A 16,342-nucleotide genomic window follows, 5' to 3' on the forward strand; every position below is an offset into this window, starting at 1 on the left:
GTTGTGGAACATGACCATGAGACTCAGAATTTATAGCAAAAGGTTACAGTGTCCTGCAGCTGAAACATATTAAACAAACTTAGATTAAGTCTTTCAAGGTTTAGAATGATTTTGCTAGTTTCAGTTCGTTAATATGTAAATCCCAGAATTCCTTTAAAGTAACATCCTGAAGATAACTTCAGGTTTTCTAACAAACGTGTCACTTCAGCTCAGACACCACATTAAAGATGTAAGGATAAAGTCTGCCTGTGACTCAATCTTGAGTCAGACTGGTTCTATTTCTAAAGTGGGATTTACAGAATCTTACATGGATTGAATGTAGGTTATGCATGTTTTGAGCAAAGTAAAATATAATTCTGCAAATACATATTCACCCCATAATCATGTATGTGTGCACGTTCTGGAGAGGCAGGGCGGAGTGTCTGTATGTGAATGTGTGCGTGTGGGTGTGAGTGCATCTGCAAGAGTGTGTGTATAAGCTTGTTAAAGTATGTGCGTCAGTGTGTTGGGGTATAAGCCTGCGAGAGGGTATGTGCATGAGCGGGAGTGTGGCTGGTATATGTTTGTGTGTATGAGAGGGAGTGTGTGTGTGTGTGTGTGTGTGTATGGTAGTGTATCACCTGCAGTGTGACATGAACCCAAGGTCCTGGTTGAGGCCATCCCCATGGGTACCGAACTGGGCTATCAGCCTCTGCTTGGCCACTCTGCGTTGCTGAAGAGCACCTTGGAGGATGGTCACCCGAAGGTACGAGGCCGAATGTCCCAGACCGCTGAAGGGTTCCCCGACTGGGAGGGAACACTCCTGCCTGTTGATTGTTGTGCGGTGCCCGTTCATCTGTTGTCATAGTGTCTGTTTGGTCTTGCCAATGTACCATGCCTCAGGGCATCCTTGCCTGCAGCAAATGAGATAGACAATGTTGGCTGAGTCACATGAGTACCTGCTGCGTACATGGTGGGAGGTGTCCTCACATGTAATGGTGTTACCTGTGTCGACACTCTGACATGTCTTGCAGTGGCTGCTGTGACAGGGTTGTATGGTGTTGTGATCAATGTTGTCCTGAAGGCCGAGCAGTTTGCTATGAACAATGATCTGTTTAAGGTTTGGTGGTTGCTTAAAGGCAAGAAGTGGAGGCGTACGAAATTTCTTGGTGAGATGCTCATCGTCATCCATAATGTATTGCAGACTGCGAAGAACATGGCATAGTTTTTCAGCTCCTGAGAAGTACTGGACAATGAAGGGTACCGTATTGGTTGCAACCCGTCTCTGTCTCCTGAGGAGGTCATTACAGTTTCTCGCTGTGGCATGTTGGAACTGGCAGTCGATGAGTTGAGCATTATACCCTATTCTTATGAGGGCATTCTTGAGTACTTCCAGGTTTCCGGCACGTTCCTCCTCATCTGAACAGATCCTGTGTATGTGGACCAATTGTCTGTAGGGGCTGGCTGTTTTAACATGCTTTGGTTGGAAGCTGGAGAAATGTAGCATCATGAGTTTATCAAAGCCAGAGAGGTTCTCACACAGGGTCTCATTGCCTGATGCGATAGGATGTCCAGGTGTGTTGGCTTTACAAGGCCAACATGTCAAAGACATCTTGAAATCCGTTGCACAGAGGACCCCCAGCTTCTGTCGCGAAACTGCAGATTTCTTACAGAAACCTGTCACCCACGGACCAGTCGAATTTGGAACATTTCTCGTCACAATGGACACATCAGCAATCAACACCAGCATCCCCCACGATGATGGCATTGCGATAACAGCCTCAGTATTCAATACCAACAACTGCCAATCTCCAAGCACTGTCCTACAACTCATCGCTTCATCCTCAACCACAACGTTTGCACCTTTAACAAACAGTTCTTCATCCAGACACACGGAACAGCCATGGGGACCAAATTTGCACCCTAATATGGCAATATTGTCACACACAGGTTGGAAAAAGGCTTCTTTTCTGCACAGGACCTCCAACCAACACTATACACCAGATATATACTGATAAAATTTTCTTCTTCTGGACCCATTACGAGAAGTCACTGAAACAACTACACAGTGATATCAATGAGTTACCTTTAGTATCTGTCTCATTCTCGGACACGTGCATCTCCATCAAAGATGGGCACCTCAGCATCTCACTCTATTGCAAACCCACGGATAACCTTATGATGCTACACTTCTCTAGCTTCCACCCCAAATACTAAAACAGTCAACCCCTACAGACAAGCCCTGCACATACACAGGATCTGTTCAGACGAGGAGGAATGTGATGGGCACCTGGAAGTACTCAAGGATGCCCTCATAATAACAGGATAAAATGCTCAACTCATCAACCGCGAGTTCAAATGTGCCATAGTGAGAAACCATAATAACCTCCTCAGGAAACAGGTTGCAACCAATAGGGTACCTTTCATTGTTCAGCACTTCCCGGGAGCTGAAAGCCTATGCCACGTTTTTCGCAGCCTGCAACACATTATCAATGAGGATGAGCATTTTGCCAAGACCTTCCCTACACCTCTACTTCTTGTCTTTAAAAAAACCACCAAACAGATCATTATTCGTAGCAAACTGCCTGACCTTCAGGACAACATCGACCACAACACCATACAACCCTGTCACAGCAGCTGCTGCAAGCCGTGTCAGGGTGTCGACACAGGTAACACCATTACACGTGGGGACACCTCCCACCATGTATGCAGCAGGTACTCATGTGACTCAGCCAACGCTATCTATCCCATATGTTGCAAACAAGGAAGTCCTGAGGCATGGTACTTTGGCGAGACCAACCCAGATGGTACAACAATGGATGAATGGACACCGCACAACAATCACCAGACAGGAGTGCTCCCTCCCCAGTTGGGGAACACTTCAGCAGTCCGGGACATTCAGTCTCAGACCTTCAGGTGACCATCATCCAAGGCGGATTTCGGGACAGGCAATAGTGTAAAGTGGCCGAGCAGAGACTGATAGCCAAGTTTGATACCGTGGGGATGGCCTTAAACGGGACCTTGGGTTAATATCACACTACAGGTAACCCACTGCACAATACACGACCTCACACACACACTCGCTCTCTCTCTCTCTCATACACACATACCCCTCCCCCTTTCGGAAAAGAGAAAAAGTAATGGATTTCTCTCTGCAGACATTCACATTCTGAAAGAAAAGATCTTTGGCTAATCCTTGAAGGCAAAAGCAATAAGACATGGAATGGTCCAATATCTGTCACTTTGATCTTCCAGTCCATGTGATCAAGTTGCTAATTGTGCACAGTTGTCTTTGAAACCTTGGCAGGCATTGTTTCCTCAGAAGATACATATTGAGATACTTCCTCAAACACTCTTCCAGAGGATCAAACAGATTTCATCCTGAGCTCAACAAGAGGGTGATTTCTAGAAATGAGAGGGTTCAAGCTGGGTAGGTCTCCCTTAGAGGTTGCTTGCTCCTCAACTAATTCTGAAAGATGAAAGTACTCCCCATTCAACAACTGTTCAAATAGCCATAGCAGGGCTCTACAACAGAACCGAGTGGATAGGTTGAATAGCCGAGGTCTTTTCCCCTGGGTATGGGAGTCCAAACCTAGAGGGTACAGGTTTCATGTGAGAGGGGAAAGATTTAAAAGGAACTTAAGGGGCAGCATTTTCACACAGAGGGTGGTGCATATATGGAATGAGCTGCCAGAGGAAATGGTGGAGGCTGGTACAATTACAACATTTAAAAGGCATCTGGAGGGGGTAAATGATTAGAAAGGGTTTGGGACAATATAGGCCACATCTTGGCAAATAGGACTAGATTAATTTAGGATATCTGGTCAGCATGGACAAGTGGACCAAAGGGTCTGTTTCTCTGCTGTTACAGCTCTATGACTTCAGGACAGAGTTATCACTCGCCACGAGATTTCTGGGAAGTCTTATTAAGAAAAATCCATCCAGTGTCTACAGTGATCGCTCAATGACGCCTTTCATAGAAACCTAATATCGACATAAAATTTACAATTAATCAATATTTTCTCTACAGTCTTTCAAAACTTAAGCCCTCAAGAAATTCAAATATGAGGTATCTTTGTAATAATGGTGAGTGGTGTCAGGTTAGTGGAGGATATCAAAAGAAGAGAGGGGGAGTTTGCCAAGCCATTAAACACACTGAATGGTAAAAATTTCAGCTGATTTTCTTTTTCCTTCCTAACGCAGGAGTATCAGGGCAATTGTGATGGACAAACATCTGCTCTTGCTGCGATCAACTAACTCAGTGCAGATGAAGGGTCAAATCAGGAACTTCTCAATATGAATGGGAACACACAACATTTAACCCTGAGCTACTCAGGAGGGAATTCTAAGCTGTTGAACTTCACCTAATGTTTTGTATTAACAAGGGAAAAGAAGCAACAGTGTTTAATGCTAATTCAACCATCATTTCAACAGAGAATGTTTTCAAACTGGTTTATCAGTAGCTCACAGATGGATTATAATATTTAAGAATAATGAAATTACTGGTTTTCTTTTTCGTGAATGCATGATCTCTAACTTCATCCATTCCACCACTATTCCCCCCCAGACCCCAAATATCTATTACTGTGGGAGTTTCAAACCCATCTCCTCATCTGTCTGTTCCACACATTTATAGTAAAGCTTTAACCTCCTCCAAGTTTATTTCACACTGTCAGTGTACATCTTTTACCTCTTCTCATGGAGTCATAGGGTCATAAAGCACGGAAACAGCCCCTTCAATTCAACTCGTCAATTCCGACCAGTTATTCCTAACTTAACTAATCCATTTGCCAACATTTAGCCCATGTAGCTCTAAATCTTTTTTTTGTTCATGTACCTGTCCACGTCTTTTAAATGTTGTACCAGCTTCCACTATCTCCTCTGGCAGCTAATTCCATACAGGCACCACACTCTGAGGGTAAAAGTTGTCCCTCAGGACCCTTTTAAATCTTTCTCCCTCAATTTAAACCAATGTCCTCTAGATTTGGATTCCCCTATCCTTGGAAAAAGAACTTGTCTATTCATCTTATCTATGCCTCTCATGATTGTATAAACCTCAGTAAGTTGAACCCTCAGCCTCTGACATTCCAGAGAAAAGTTCCCCAGCTTATCCAGCCTCTCCTTGTAACTCAAAATTTCCAGTCCCAGCAATATCCTTTTAAATTATTTTCCTGCATCCTTTGTAGTTTAATACATCCTTTCCACAGGAGGATAACCATAATTTCATGCAGTATTCCAAATGTTTTAGATTAGTTTACTTACAGTGTGGAAACAGGCCCTTCGGCCCAAGAAGTCCACACCGACCCGCTGAAGCGCAACCCACCCATACCCCTACATTTACCCCTTACCTAACACTACGGGGAATTTAGCATGGCCAATTCACCTGACCTGCACATCTTTGGACTGTGGGAGGAAACCGGAGCACCCGGAGGAAACCCACGCAGACACGGGGAGAACGTGCAAACTCCACACAGTCAGTCGCCTGAGGCGAGAATTGAACCCGGGTCTCTGGCACTGTGAGGCAGCAGTGCTAACCACTGTGCCACCGTGCCGCCCACGACCATGTGACCTTGCCAATGTCTTGTACTGCTGTAATGTGGCATCCCAACTATTATATTCAATGCTCTGCATCACTCTTGCAGTTGTTACCAGCTCGTTTAGAACAATGAGGGAGGAATCTCATAAAAATGCATAAAATTCTAATATGACTAGACAAGGTAAACCCAGGAAGAATGATCTTGTTGATTAGGGAATCCAGAATCAGAGCTCACAGTCTAAGGATACTGGATAGATCATTTAGGACTGAGATGAGGAGAAATTTCTTCAGCAAGAGAGTAGTGAGCATATGGAAGCAGTTGAGGCGAAAACAGTGAATATTTTTGAGATGGAGTTAGACCTAGTTCTCAGGGCTAAAGGGATCAAATGGCTGAGGACACAACTAGACCGCTATGTGCAGTTCTCAAATCCACACTGTAGGAGGCAGGTGATAACATTGGAGAGGGTGCGGTACAGATTTACTAGGGCAGCTGTTGCCTGGGCTAGAAAGTTTTATTTATGAAGTTAGGCTGGATAGCCTGGGATTGTTTTCCTTGGAGCAGAGGAGACTGAGGGTTGACTTGATTGAGATGTATTAAATTATAACAGCCCCAGACAGGGTAGGCAGGAAGGAACAATTCCATTTGGTGGAGGGATCAATGACCAGGGAACATGGATTTAAGAGCAAATGCAGCAGGTCTAGAGGAGATTTATTTATTTATTGTCATGTGTATTTTGTGACAAGTGAAAGGAGATGGATAGTGTCATCACTCTCTGATGCCATCTTAAAACACAGAAAAAATAAACTAAAATGTCGAAGCATAGAAACATAGAAGAGGGGAGCAAGAGGAGGCAATTCAGCTCTTTGAGCTTGGTCTGCCATTCATCATGATCATGGCTGATCATTGAACTCAACAGTCTAATCCTGTTTTCTTCTCATAACCTTTGAACCCATTCACTCAAACTACTTCCTGTGGTAATGAATTCCACAGGCTCATCAGTCTTTCAGTGAAGAAATGTCTCCTCATTTCCGTCTTAAATGGTCTACCCTGAATCTTCAGACAGTGACCCCTGGTTCTAGATGCACCCACCATTAGGAACATCCTCCCTACATCTACCTTGTCTAGTCCTGTTAGAATTTTATAAGTCTCTATGAGATTCCCCTTATTGGTCTGAACACCAGCGAAAACAATCCTAACCCAGTCAATCTCTTTTCTTTATTGTGGACCCTGTGGAGATCGGAGAGATACTAAACAAACATATCTCATTGGTTTTCATTCAGGAGAAGGATAATATTGTAGAGGAGAAGAATGAGGTACGAGATATTAGACTAGAAAGGATTGAGGTTAGTTACGCACAGGTGTTATCAATTCTAGAAGGAGTGAAATTAGACAAGTTCCCTGGGCCAGATGGGATTCATCCAAGGATTCTCTGGGAAGCCAGGGAGGAGATAGCAGAGCCTTTGGCTTTGATATTTGAGTCATCATTGTCTGCAGGTTTGGTACCAGAGGACTGGAGGATTGCAAATGTTGTTCAAGAAGGGCAGTAGAGATGACCCAGGTAATTATAGACCAGTAAGCCTTGCTCCTGTTGTAGGAAAGGTTTCGGAAAGGATCATAAGAGATAAGATTTACAATTATCTAGTAAGCAACAACTTGATTTCAGATAGTCAACATGGTTTCGTCAAGGGCAGGTCGTGTCTCACAAACCTCATTGAGTTTTTTGAGAAGGTGACCAAGCATGTGGATGAGGGTAGGGCAGTTGACGTGATATACATGGACTTCAGTAAAGCCTTTGATAAGGTTCCATATGGTAGGCTGTTGGAGAAAATGCAGAGACATGAGATTGAGGATGATTTAGCAGTTTGGATTAGAAACTGGTTTTCTGAAAGAAGGCAGTGAGTGGTGGTTGATGGAAAATATTCAGCCTGGAGTTTGGTTACTAATGATGTACCACAAGGATCTGTTTTGGGACCACTGCTGTTAGTCATTTTTATAAACTACTTAGACACAGGCATAGGTGGATGGGTTAGTAAATTTGCAGATGACACTAAAGTCGGTGGAGTAGTGGACAGTTTGGAAGAATGTTACAGGTTGCAGGGGGACTTGGATAAACTGCAGAATTGGGCTGAGGGGTGGCAAATGGAGTTCAATGCAGCTAAATGTGAGGTGATGCACTTTGGGAAGCATAACAGGATAACAGAGTACTTGGTCAATGGAAAGATTCTTGGCAGTGTGGATGTGCAGAGGGATCTTGGAGTCCACGTACATAGATCCCTGAAAGTTGCCACCCAGGTTGATAGTGCTGTTAAGAAGGAATATGGTGTGTTAGACTTAATTGGTAGAGGGATTGAGTTCCAATATCATGCTGCAACTATACAAAACGCTGGTGCGGCCACACTTGGAATATTGTGTACAGTTCTGGTACCCATATTTCGGGAAGGATGTGGACGCATTGGAAAAGGTGCACAGGAGATTTACCAGGATGCTGCCTGGTCTGGAGGGAAGGTCTTATGAGGAAAGGCTGAGAGACTTGAACCTGTTCTTATTGGCAAGAAGAAGGCTAAGAGGGGATTTGATAGAGACATACAGGATGATCAGAGGATTAGATAGGGTAGACAGTGAAAGTCTTTTTCCTAGGATGATGACGTGAGCTTGTATGAGTGGGCATAACTACAAATTGAGGGGTGATAGATTTAAGACAGATGTCAGAGGCAGGTTCTTTACCCTGAGAATGGTAAGGGCGTGGAATGCCTTACCTGCAAATGTAATTAACTCAGCCACATTAGGGAGATTTAAACAGTCCTTGGATAAGCACATAGATGATGATGTGATAGTGTAGGGGGCCGAGCTGAGAATAGTTCACAGGTCAGTGCAACAGCGAGGGCCGAAGGGCCTGTTCTGCGCTGCATTGTTCTATGTTCTACCTTCTAACCTTCACTGCACTCCCTCAAGAGCAAGAGCATCCTTCCCCAGAAAAGGAGACCAGAACTGCGCACAATAAACTTAGAACACAATGGCAGAAAAGTAAAGAAATAAAGAAAAACTTTGGGAAGCACCAGGCTTCAATTTTATGACACAAGTTTAGTTGACATGGTTGCTCAGTGATTAGCCCTGCTGCCTTGGAGCACCAGGGGCCTGAGTTACATTCCACCCTTGGGTGACTGTCTGTGTACAGTTTGCTAATTCTCCCTGTGTTTGTGTGGGTTTCCTCCTGTGTAAGATGTGGACTGGCCAAGGCAAATTGTCCATGGGTGTGCAGGCTGGGTGGATTAGTCTTGAGAAATGCAGGGTTATAGAGAGAGAAGGCAGGATGCTCTTTGGAAGGTTGATGGGCTGAATGGCCTGCTTCCACACTGTAGGAATTCTGTTTAAAAATGTTTACAGGAAAATTTAAACTGAAACTACTAGTGGGACCAGATTATTATAATTTCAGGTGCGGGTAAACTCAAAATCCAATCAATTTTACTTTAAGGGGAACTAATCTAAAGTACAGAAAAGTGTAGTATGCATCCAGAATTCAGAAAGGACCACATAGGGAATATGAGTGCTGAAGATGCAACGTTTAATTTCTACTGGGAACAGAGGCATGTTGATTTTGGAATTTTATGAGGTACATTTTTATTGAATAGTAATAAAATATTAAGACCCTCCGTCCAATAATGATTTCTCCTGAAAGAGTCACGCATAGTTTCAATGTACAATAAAAGTAGTCTCAAGGACTTCAGCAAAAATTTTCAGGGCACATTTCCTTTAGCTGCAAATCTAAATAACGTTATATCAGCAATCCCAGCAACACTGAAGGAAACATATTGCCATTCCTCCAGTGTCGCTATGTTCGTGGATGTGATGACAATTACGCGGCTGCTTTCTCTTGGATGGTGTCAAGCTTATTGAGTGTTATTGGAGCTGCATCACCCAGGCAAATAGAAATATCCATCACAGTGCTGGCTTGTCAGTTGTAGGCGGTGTCAATAAAGTATGGAGTTGGAAAACAGGTCAAGCAGCATCAGAGGAGCAGGACAGTTGATGTTTCAAATTGGGATCTTTTCTCCAGTTCTGATTAAAGGCCCCCACCTGAAACATCAACTCTCCTACTCCTCTGATGCTGCCTAACCTGCTTTTTCCAGCTCAACACTTTATCGACTCTGACTTTCCAGCATCTGCAGTCCTCTCTGTCTCCAAGTTGTAGGTGGTGGACAGGTTTTGAGGAATCAGGAGGTGAGTGACCCACTGCAATACTCCCAGTATCTAGCTTGTTCATGTATCCACTGGAATTATAAAGCACGTCCAGTTCAGTTTCTGGTCAATGGTAATCCTCATGATGTTGATAGCAGGAGATTCACAGCCTCTTTATCACTTTTAGTAGTCACTCTCAGCACCATTGACCCCAGCAGCAGCAACTTCATCCGCAGGATTGAGTGTACAACTCTCTTAAGACCACAAGACCACAAGACATAGGACTGGAAATAAGGCCATTTGGCCCATCAAGTCCATTCTGCTATTCAATCATGGCTGATGGGCATTCCAACGCCACTTACCTGGGTTGTTGCCGGTGCCATGTGACAGTGAGGCAAGGAATAGGGAGAGACTGCAGTTGAACACGTGGCTGCAAGGATGGTGTAGGAAGGAGGGCTTCAGGTATTTGGACAATTGGACGGCATTCTGGGGAAGGTGGGACCTGTACAAGCAGGACGGGTTGCACCTGAACCAGAAGGGTACCAATATCCTGGGAGGTAGGTTTGCTAGCACTCTTCGGGGAGGTTTAAACTAATTTGGCAGGGGGATGGGATCCGGACTTGTAGTCCAGCAAGTAGGCTAGCTATTTGTCAGGATGTCCAAGAATGTAGGGAGGCTGTGGAGAAGGTAGCACTGACAGGGAATACTTGCGGATACAGAGATGGGTTCAAGTGTGTATACTTCAACGCAAGGAGTATCAGAAATAAGGTGGGTGAACTTAAGGCGTGGATTGGTACTTGGGACTACGATGTTGTGGCCATTACGGAAACGTGGATAGAAGAAGGACAGGAATGGTTGTTGGAGGTTCCTGGTTACAGATGTTTCAGTAAGATTAGGGAGGGTGGTAAAAAAGGAAGGGGGGTGGCTGAAGTATGGGCTGAAGTCCGAAATAGGAAAGAAGCAGTCACCTTGTTGGGTGTTTACTATAGGCCCCCCAATAGCAGCAGAGATGTGGAGAACCAGATTGGGAAACAGATTTTGGAAAGGTGCAGAAGCCACAGGGTAGTAGTCATGGGCGATTTCAACTTCCCAAATATTGATTGGAAGCTCTTTATATCAAGTAGATTGGATGGGGTGGTGTTTGTGCAGTGATTCCAGGAAGCTTTTCTAACTCAGTATGTAGATTGTGCGACCATAGGGGAGGCCATATTGAATTTGGTATTTGGTAACGAACTGGGACAAGTGATGGGCTTGTTAGTGGGTGAGCATTTTGGTGATGGTGACCACAATTCTGTGACTTTCACTTGATTATGGAGAGAGATAGGTGAGTGCAACAGGGTAGGTTTTACAATTGGGGGAAGGGTAAATACGATGCTGCAAGACAGGATCTGAGGAGCATAAGTTGGGAGCATAGGCTGTCAGGGAAGGATGTCATTGAAATGTGGAACTTTTTCAAGGAACATATACGACGTGTCCTTGAAATGTATGTACTTGTCAGGCAGGAAAGAGATGGTCGTGTGAGGGAACCTTGGTTGATGAGGGAGGTTGAATGTCTTGTAAAGAGGAAGAAGGCTTACATAAGGTTGAGGAAACAAGGTTCAGACAGAGCAGTGGAGGGATACAGGATAGCCAGAAGGGAGCTGAAGAAAGGGATTAGGAGAGCTAAGAGAGGGCATGAAAAATCTTTGGCGGGTAGGATCAAGGATAATCCCAAGGCATTTTATGCGTATGTGAGAAACATGAGAATGACGAGAACGAGGGTAGGTCCGATCAAGGACAGTAGTGGGAGACTGTGTATTGAGTCGGAAGAGATAGGAGAGGTCTTGAATGAGTACTTTTCTTAATTTACAAATGAGAGGGACCGTATTGTTGAAGAAGAGAGTGTGAAATGGACTGGTAAGCTAGAGGAGATACTTGTTAGGAAGGAAGACGTGTTGGACATTTTGATAAACTTGAGGATAGACAAGTCCCCCGGGCCTGACGGGATATATCCTAGGATTATGTGGGAAGCAAGAGAGGAAATTGCAGAGCCGTTGGCAATGATCTTTTTGTCTTCACTGTCAACGGGGGTGGTACCAGGGGACTGGAGAGTGGCGAATGTTGTGCCCCTGTTCAAAAAAGGGAATAGGGATAACCCCGGGAATTACAGGCCAGTTAGTCTTACTTCGGTGGTAGGCAAAGTAATGGAAAGGGTACTGAGGGAAAGGATTTATGAGTATCTGGAAGGACACTGCTTGATTAGGGACAGCCAGCACGGATTTGTGAGGGGTAGGTCTTGCCTTACAAGTTTTATTGAATTCTTTGAGGAGGTGACCAAGCATGTGGATGAGGGTAGAGCAGTGGATGTAGTGTACATGGATTTTAGTAAGGCATTTGATAAGGTTCCCCATGGTAGGCTCACGCGGAAAGTCAGGAGGCATGGGATAGAGGGAAATTTGGCCAGTTGGATAGAAAACTGGCTAACCGGTCAAAGTCAGAGAGTGGTGGTAGATGGCAAATATTCAGCCTGGAGCCCAGTTACAAGTGGACTTCCACTGGGATCAGTTCTGGGTCCTCTGCTGTTTGTAATTTTTATTAATGACTTGGAAGAGGGAGTCGAAGGGTGGGTCAGTAAATTTGCAGATGATACGAAGATTGGTGGAGTTGTGGATTGTGAGGAAGGCTGTTGTCGGCTGCAAAGGGACTTAGATATGATGCAGAGCTGGGCTGAGGAGTGGCAGATGGAATTCAACCCTGTCAAGTGTGAGGTTGTCCATTTTGGAAGGACAAATAAGAATGCAGAATACAGGGTTAACGGTAGGGTTCTTAGTAAGGTGGAGGAGCAGAGAAATCTTGGGGTCTATGTTCATAGATCTTTGAAAGTTGCCACTCAGGTGGATAGAGCTTGTAAGAAGGCCTATGGTGTATTAGTGTTCATTAGCAGAGGGATTGAATTCAAGAGTCGTGAAGTGATGTTGCAACTGTACAGGACCTTGGTTAGGCCACATTTAGAGTACTGTGTGCAGTTCTGGTCGCCTCACTTTAGGAAAAATGTGGAAGCTTTGGAGAGGGTGCAGAGAAGATTTACCAGGATGTTGCCTGGAATGGAGAATAGGTCGTACGAGGATAGGTTGAGAGTGCTAGGCCTTTTCTCATTGGAACGGCAAAGGATGAGGGGTGACTTGATAGAGGTTTATAAGATGATCAGAGGAATAGATAGAGTAGACAGTCAGAAACCTTTTCCCCGGATACAACAGAGTGTTACAAGGGGACATAAATTTAAGGTGAAGGGTGGAAGGTATAGGGGGGATGTCAGGGGTAGGTTCTTTACCCAGAGAGTGGTGGGGGCATGGAATGCGCTGCCTGTGGGAGTGGCAGATTCAGAATCATTGTTGACCTTTAAGCGGCAATTGGATAGGTACATGGACGGGTGCTTAAGCTAGGACAAATGTTCGGCACAACATCGTGGGCTGAAGGGCCTGTTCTGTGCTGTATTGTTCTATGTTCTATGTTCTATGTACCTGCACTCTCTCCGTATCCCTTAATTCTTTGCGAGGTTAAGAATTTATCAATCTCTGCCTTGAAGACATTTAACATCCCGGCTTCTACTGCGCTCTAAGGCAATGAATTCCACGGGCCCACCACTCTCTGGCTGAAGAAATGTCTCCTCATTTCCATTTAAATCGTCCCCCTCTAATTCTAAGGCTGTGCCCATGGGTCCTAGTCACCCTGCATAATGGAAACAAATTCCCAGCGTTCACCCTTTCTAAGCCATGCATTATTTTGTGAGTTTCTATTAGACCTCCCCTCAACCTTCTAAACTCTAATGAATACAATCCCAGGATCCTCAGCCGTTCATCGTATGTTAGGCTTACCATTCCAGGGATCATCCATGTGAATCTCTGCTGGACATGCTCCAGTGCCAGTATGTAGACTCCATTGACAGCATCTTCCAAACCCACGACCCACAGCAACTAGAAGGACAAGAGCAGCAGATGCATGGGAACACCACTATCTGCAAGTTCCCCATCATGCTATATGCCATATCTCCATAGTTTTACTATTACTGGCACAAAATCCTGGAGCTCTTTCCTAACAGCACTATTGGTTTCTCATCACGCCAAGAACTGCAGCGATTTAAAAAGGCGATCTTCTGGCATCTATTGAAGGGCAATTAGGAACGTGGAATAAATGCTGGCCGAACTGGTGATGCTCCGACTCCATGAAAAAATATATTTTAAAAAAGCAGGATGGATTTGCAGGTTCGTTTTTACCCTGTTTGAGAGCGCTATGAACACACCTTCTGTGGGCACAAATGCCGGAGAAGCTGAATCCCGAGCATTCCCAGATGTTGTTACGTTGTGTCTGTATTCCAGAGTTCTAGAGTTTCAAAGAATGAGGAGTGATCTAAGTAAAACTTACAAAGTACTCATACATCATGACTGAGTGGATGTAGAGAAGATGTTTCCCTGGCCGATGAGATGTAAGCTGAGGGACCAGGAACTGGATAAGGGGTAAGCCATTTAGATCGAGATGAGGAAGAATTTCTTCAATCAATGGATGGTGAATCTTCAAAATTCTCCACTCCATATGCTTGCGGAAGTTCAATCACTGAGCATGCTTATTGATTTATTGTTGTTGCATGTACCGAGGTACAGTGAAAAGTATTGTTTTATGTGCTATACAAGCAGATCGTATGATACAAAGTACATCAGGGTAGCACAACAGAGTGCAGAATATAGTGTTGAAGCCGCTGAGAAGGTGCAGAGAGAGAGATCAGAATTAACTTTTGAGAGGTTCATTCAAAAGTTTGATAACAGCGGGGAAAAATCTGTTAATGAATCTATGGGTGTGGTGTTGGAAAAGCACAGCAGGTCAGGCAGCCTCGGAGGAGCAGGAGAATCGATGTTCCGGGCAAAAGCCCTTCATCAGCCCTTCTTTTCTGATGAAGGGCTTTTGCCTGAAGCATTGATTCTCCTTCTGCTCGGATGCTGCCTGACCTGCTGTGCTTTTCTAGCACCACTCTAATCTTAACTCTAACCTCCAGCGTCTGCAGTCCTCACTTTTGCCCTGTTTTGAATCTATGCTGTTTATGATGGCTAATCTGCTTAATTGATAGGTTTCTGGAAATTAATTACATCAGGAGTTATGGATATAGCATGGGAATGTGGCATTATGTTACACAATTTAATTAAATTGCAAAGCAGGCTTGATGGGCTGAATGGCCTAGACGACGTTCCTATCCTCTGGCTCAGAGGCAGGATCACTACTCACTGCTCCACAGAGCCACCTGGATCTCGTCTATGGTTCCAAATAAATTTCAGCCTTTCTAATTTAGATTCTCTCACATTTGCAGATATCTCCAAGACATGCAGCATTCCTGGAGCCCTGCTCTCCTGCACCTTGAAATTCCATGCTCATCATTCTGTTCTGCCACGTGAATGTGCTCACTCTCAGTTGTATTGATGAGAGTTGGCCTGGTCCACAGTATCTCTTCATTCTCACCTTGTGACATTGCAACAACTGTCTAAAACTCTTGTTTCTCTCTTTGCAGATGAGGCCAGAATTGTTGGGTTTCTTCAGCATCTCTGCCTGGATCTTAGATTTGATTTTGATTCTGTCTCCAACAATTAAGTTTGGTTGCTCTCAGCAATAACCAAACTCAACGAAAAATGTTTTTATTTCTCATGAAGCATTAAGAACAAAACGTCATATCAGACTTGAAATGTTAACTCTATTCTCTTTACACAGATGCTTCCAGACCAGCTGAGTTTCTCCAGCAATTTCTATGCTTGTAAAAATTATTGCATTGATTGAGATACTGATCAAAAAGTTATCTCAGTATTGGTGGCTCAAATGACCTCTCCTGCATCTAATACGCTTCTCCACATCGCGCAACACCAATAGGTTGGGAGTGATGTAAAATCAACTAGGCGAAAGTGAGGATTGCAAATGCTGGAGATTAGAGTCAAGAGTGTGAAACTTGCCAACTTGCTATCACCCAATTTGCACTCTTGTATAAAATCACAATCTACCCCTAAGACTGCACAATCCGAATCTTGCCTTTTTAGCCCAGCATATCATTGTGAACACCTATAACTCCATAGTGTTATGTATGCACAATGTCCATCTCTCTCCCTCTCTACTCGCACACCCTGGCCACACTGGCAGCCACACACAAATTATAATGTCAAGCCACAGAATATCTTATGTCATTTGTGCCTGTGTGCTTCTCCCCTGAGACTCACACCTTGAGTGCTTTAATGACAGGATGAAGTGTCTTGTATGTTGGATCAGCATGTTAAGCAAATATAGCCTTAATTTGGCTGCATGAAGATGCTGCAGTTCAGAATAGTCACAAGTACCATAATTGAGTGAAATGTGTCATTGGCAATATTCACAATGTTTCAGAACATAGTTACAGGAGAAATGTCATAACCCTTGTGTGGTGTGCCAACTATAATTTGGAACAGATGCAGCAACTCAACTGTTATTAAAAAAAAGTGCTTTAAACTGAATTAATGCACTAGAGCACCAAATTTAAATCATCATTGCAAAAGGCACATGAATCTTTTTTGGCTGTTTTATAGGGGATTTAAAAATGAGTTCTGTTATTTAAAAAAAAATCAAAATCCATCTTTTGTCGCCTCAGGATTGCTTTCAGAGTATCA

At 44.1% G+C, this 16,342-nt stretch overlaps 1 pseudogene; it reads right to left on the reverse strand.

The window, feature by feature from the left end:
• Positions 1-616: 616 nt before the first annotated feature.
• Positions 617-2,099, reverse strand: LOC148148240 (uncharacterized; annotated as a pseudogene).
• Positions 2,100-16,342: the final 14,243 nt, after the last annotated feature.

This window comes from Chiloscyllium plagiosum, unplaced genomic scaffold (genome assembly GCF_037043375.1).
Source record: "Chiloscyllium plagiosum isolate Xiang-an unplaced genomic scaffold, Cpla_swu_hap1 HiC_scaffold_13, whole genome shotgun sequence".
Classification (NCBI taxonomy): Eukaryota; Metazoa; Chordata; class Chondrichthyes; order Orectolobiformes; family Hemiscylliidae; genus Chiloscyllium; species Chiloscyllium plagiosum.